A 5,849-nucleotide genomic window follows, 5' to 3' on the forward strand; every position below is an offset into this window, starting at 1 on the left:
CCCCACCTCCCAGGTTCCTGTAAAAATTAACTCTATCCCAGCTGAACCCAGGACATTATCCACCCCTTATTCTATACCATCTACATCATGCCCAGATCTTACATTTTCCAATCAACCACTACCACTTTCCTTGTCTTATATATATAAGTATATGGACTTGCACCCACCCCCCTCCGCACACACACACACGCAAATGGTATTCCTTTAGCCTATGGGCTATCCCTCTAATGTGTCCATCAATTTTATTTAGTCCATGACTTTGGGGCTCCATCTGTTGTAACAGTTCTTCAGGATAAGAGAGATGGTGTGAGATGTTGGGTTGTTGTATGCTGCCTCTGGAACTTGTGGCTAGTACATTTGGTGCAACTCACGCCCTTGGTCTGCAGGTCGAAGATGTTGATCTTGAGGAAATTGCTGGGTGCCAGTTCAAGTTCTATCACTGTTGTACTTGGCTCAGTTTCAAAGTCCATCCTTCAGTCGTTTGGGTAATTCTTACAGTAATACCCTTGATATGGCATATAGACACTATAGATACAATGACATGCATTGGCAGGGTATTTAGCAGTTAAGTATCATACAGCCCAATTCACTGGCTATTCTCTCCCAAAATCAAATCTCCCTGAGGTACACATCGAACTTCCCCATCCTTCTGCATCACCCACCAGGTGTACCCAGGTCCCTGAGCAAAAACAACCCCTTGAATGGGTTTGCCTCTGCTTGAGGGAGGACTAACCCAGACTGTCTTTCCTAACATACTCCTCATGCGCACTACAGGGACTTTATCCCCTTCTACAGTATGTGGAAGTCTTGGTTGGGCGGGGCCAGCCCGATTGGCGGATCCTCTAGTATTAACTAACCAGGTGGCTTTTGTTAAATGTGTATCCCAATGTTTGAAAGTTCCAGCCCCCATTGCTCTCAGTGTAGTTTTCAGCAGTCCATTGTATCGTTTGATTTTTCCAGAGGCTGCTGCGTGATAAGGGATGCGATAAACCCACTCAATGCCATGTTCTTTGGCCCAGGTGTCTATGAGGTTGTTTCGGAAGTGAGTCCCATTGTCTGACTCGATTCTTTCTGGGGTGCCGTGTTGCCATAAAACTTTCTCTTCAAGGCCCAGGATAGTGTTCTGGGCAGTGGCGTGGGACACAGGATATGTTTCCAGCCATCCAGTGGTTGCTTCCACCATTGTAAGCACATGGCACTTGCCTAGGCGGGTTCGTGGGAGTGTGATATAGTCAATCTGCCAGGCCTCCCACTGTTTATATTTCAGCCATCGCCCTCCATACGACAGGGGTTTTAGCCGCTTGGCTTGCTTAATTGCAGCACATGTTTCACATTCATGGATAACCTGTGCGATAGCGTCCATGGTCAAGTCCACCCCTTGATCACGAGCCCATCTATATGTTGCATCTCTTCCCTGATGGCCTGAGGTGTCATGGGCCCACTGAGCCATAAATAGCTCACCCTTATGTTGCCAGTCCAGGTCCACCTGAGCCACTTCAATCTTGGCGGCCTGATCTGCCTGCTGGTTGTTTTGATGTTCTTCAGTGGCCTGACTCTTGGGTACATGAGCATCTACGTGACGTACTTTTACCACTAGCTTCTCTATCCGAACAGCGATATCTTGCCACAGTGCGGCAGCCCAGATGAGTTTACCTCTGCGCTGCCAGTTGCCCTTCTTCCATTGCTGTAGCCACCCCCACAGGGCATTTGCCACCATCCATGAGTCAGTATAGAGATAGAGCACTGGCCACTTCTCTTTTTCAGCAGTCTAACACTAGCTGGATGGCTTTCACCTCTGCAAACTGACTTGATTCACCCTCTCCTTCAGCAGTTTCTGCGACTAGTCGTGTAGGACTCCATACAGCAGCCTTCCACCTCCGATGTTTTCCCACGATGCGACAGGACCCATCAGTGAACAGGGCATATTGCCTCTCATTTTCTGGCAGTTTATTATACAGCAGGGCTTCTTCAGCACGTGTCACCTCCTCCTCTGGCGACATTCCAAAGTCTTTGTCTTCTGGCCAGTCCGTGATCACTTCTAAAATTCCTGGGCGACTGGGGTTTCCTATGCGAGCCCGTTGTGTGATCAGTGCAATCCACTTACTCCACGTGGCATCAGTCGCGTGATGTGTAGAGGAAACTTTCCCTTTGAACATCCAGCCCAGCACTGGCAGTCGGGGTGCTAAGAAGAGCTGTGTTTCAGTCCCAACCACTTCTGAAGCGGCTCGAACTCCTTCATATGCTGCCAATATCTCTTTTTCAGTTGGAGTATAGCGAGCCTCGGATCCTCTGTATCCCCGACTCCAAAACCCCAGGGGTCGGCCTCGGGTCTCCCCAGGTGCTTTCTGCCAAAGGCTCCAGGTAGGGCCATTCTCCCCAGCTGCAGTGTAGAGCACATTTTTAACATCTTGTCCTGCCCGGACTGGCCCAAGAGCTACTGCATGAACAATCTCCCGCTTAATTTGTTCAAAGGCTTGTCGTTGCTCAGGCCCCCATTTAAAATCATTCTTCTTCCAGGTAACTTGGTAGAGAGGACTTACAATTTGACTGTAATTTGGAATATGCATTCTCCAAAAGCCCACAACACCTAAGAAAGCCTGTGTTTCCTTTTTATTAGTCGGTGAGGACATAGCTGCTATTTTGTTGATCACGTCCGCAGGGATCTGACGACACCCGTCTTGCCATTTTACTCCTAAGAACTGGATCTCCTGCGCAGGTCCCTTGACCTTACTTTCTTTTATGGCAAAACCAGCCTTCAAAAGGATTTGGATTATTTTCTTCCCTTTCTCAAAAACTTCTTCTGCCGTGTTGCCCCATACGATGATGTCATCAATGTGTTGCAGGTGCTCTGGAGCTTCACCTTTTTCTAGTGCAGTCTGGATCAGTCCATGGCAAATAGTGGGGCTGTGTTTCCACCCCTGGGGTGTACTGGACACCCCTCCAAGTGAAAGCAAACTGTGGCCTGCACTCCGCTGCCAAAGGAATGGAGAAAAATGCATTAGCAATGTCAATTGTGGCATACCACTTAGCTGTCTTTGATTCCAGTTCATATTGAAGCTCTAACATATCTGGCACAGCAGCGCTCAGCGGTGGCATGACTTCATTCAGCCCACGATAATCTACTGTTAGTCTCCAATCCCCATTAGATTTCCGCATGGGCCATATGGGACTATTAAAGGGTGAGTGAGTCTTGCTGATCACTCCTTGGCTCTCCAATTGGCAAATCAGCTTATGGATGGGGATCAGGGAGTCTCGGTTGGTGCGATATTGCTGCCAGTGCACCGTCGTGGTAGCAATTGGCACCTGTTGTTCTTCAACCTTCAGCAACCCCACAACCGAAGGGTCTTGGGAGAGACCAGGCAGGGTAGACAGCTGTTCAATCTCCTCCGTCTCCAATGCAGCTATACCAAAGGCCCAACGGTACCCTTTTGGGTCCTTGAAATACCCCCTCCTGAGATAATCTATACCAAGGATGCACGGGGCCTCTGGGCCAGTTGCAATGGGGTGTTTATGCCACTCATTCCCGGTTAGACTCATTTCAGCTTCCAATACGGTTAGCTCTTGGGATCCCCCTGTCACACCAGAGATACAGATGGGTTCTGCCCCTTTATAACTTGATGGCATTAGGGTGCATTGTGCACCAGTGTCTACTACAGCCTTATATTCCTGTGGGTCTGATGTGCCAGGCCATCGAATCCACACTGTCCAGTAGACTCGGTTGTCCCTCTCCTCCACCTGGCTGGAGGCAGGGCCCCTCTAATCCTGGTTAGAATATCCGTTACTCACTTTTTGCACACGTGAATCAGAAGTCCCTTCAAGAGGATCAGAAATGAGATCAGCCCATCTACTGCATCTGGGGGACTGCTCACGGGAAACTGGAGCAGCAGTTTTCCAAGAAGAATCCTCTTTTCTGGTTGCTTTTTCTTGCAACTCCCGTACCCGTGCATCCAGGACTGAGGTAGGTTTTCCATCCCACTTCCTCATGTCCTCTCCATGGTCACGCAGGTAAAACCACAGGTTAGCCCGTCGTGTGTACTTTCTCTCTCCTCTCTCTTGGGCAGAGGAACGCTTACTCCCAATAACTGCAATGCGGGCCTGTACAGGTGAGGAGGAGGACATATCCACTTTGAATTGCTGGAACTCTCGGGACAATTCCTCTACAGCCGAGACACAGGCCCGTAGGGAGGAAGAGAGACTTCCTTCGTATTGCCGGAGTTGGACAGCCAATTCATCCACCATTTGTCCATAGCCTTCTTTCCAGGACATTACTGCCAATGAGTTGGCATAGGTTGGTGGTGCACTTCGTAGAAACTTCCGCCACATCGGTTGTGTGCATTGGACTTCATCTGGATCTGTGGGTGACTGCGCATTTTCTGGATCATTATAAATCACCTCCAGCACGGCTAATTCCCTCAGGTACTGGATACCTCTCTCCATGGTGGTCCACTTGCCTTGGTGACATGTAACTTCATCCTTGAAGGGGTATCTTTCCTTTACACCTAACAGAAGTCGCCTCCAGAGGCTGAGGACTTGTGTTTTTCTCCCAATTGCCTTGTCGATACCCCCTTCTCTAGACAGAGATCCCAACTGCTTGGTTTCCTTACCCTCCAATACCACACTACTAGTCCCATTATCCCAGTATCGGAGCAGCCAGGTAACAATGTGCTCACCTGGGTGGCGGCTAAAATCTTTTCGCATGTCACGCAACTCACTCAGGGATAGAGATCGGGTAATTATTTCAGGTTCTGCCTCTTCCTCCTGTTCTCGCGATGACCCTGGTTCATCTTCATCTCTCACTGAGCGAACTGATTTCTTTGTGTGTTTCTTTTTCTGTACAGGGGCAACTGCTACTGGCACAGGCTGGTTCTCCGGTTTAGCTGCAGTATCTGTCACCAGGGTTGGGGTAGCCACGGTGCCTGTTGCCCTGTTTTCCATCTTTTCCCCCTTTTCCCCCTGAGGGTGCTGCCTAATATCAAGCAGTGTTTGGTAGATACTGGCCAGGGCCCAGCACAGTGCAGTGAGTTGTGCGTCTCTGGAATAGCCACAGCATTTTCCTTTCAAATATTCTACCACTTCATGAGGGTTCTGTAGTTGTTCGGGAGTGAACTTCCAAGTCACTGGAGGTGAGAAGTTCTCTAGATACCTGCCCACATCCTCCCACATGCCGTGCCACCCATAAATATCCAGCTTTGGGACAGATCTCTGGGTGGTACTCTTAAAGAGCCTTTTTGTAGCCCTAGACAAGACCTGAAACATAGTCAGGAGGCATAGCACTAACAGCACACTGGCTTGCGCATCCCAAGGATATTCAAAATTCTCAAAAGCTGTTGTAATTAGTCAGAAGGAGAAAAGGGAGGCGAACGGACGGGGGGAAGTATCCCCCCCTAACTTCCCCATGGATTGGGTGTAATTACCAATAAAATCCGACAGAAGGTGCCCAAAGTATGGAAATGATATCACTGCCTCATACAGATACCAGCTTAACCTCATGACCAGTGATGTAATCATTTCACAAGTCGACATTGCCCAGTACAGCAAAATGATAATCCCAATCACTCTCCCAGAGATGAGATACGCAACTACAGGCAATACATAGAGCATATAAGAACTTACAAAACGCCACCATGTAAACAAATGAATCAACATTGTGACTAACATCTATTTATCTAGTATAAGGAATGCGTATGACAAATTTGTTTCAACACGCTCTGGCCAGATCTGTCGTTATCTCAACCCTTCGTGCCCCACGTTGGGCGCCAAAAAGGACTGTCGTGGTTTCAGCCCAGCCGGTAACAAAGGACCACGCGGCCGCTCGCTCACTCCTCCCGCCCCCCTCCGGTGGGATAGGG

The sequence above is a fragment of the Haliaeetus leucocephalus genome, unplaced genomic scaffold, assembly GCF_000737465.1.
Source record: "Haliaeetus leucocephalus isolate CR32 unplaced genomic scaffold, Haliaeetus_leucocephalus-4.0 Scaffold428, whole genome shotgun sequence".
Taxonomy (NCBI): domain Eukaryota; kingdom Metazoa; phylum Chordata; class Aves; order Accipitriformes; family Accipitridae; genus Haliaeetus; species Haliaeetus leucocephalus.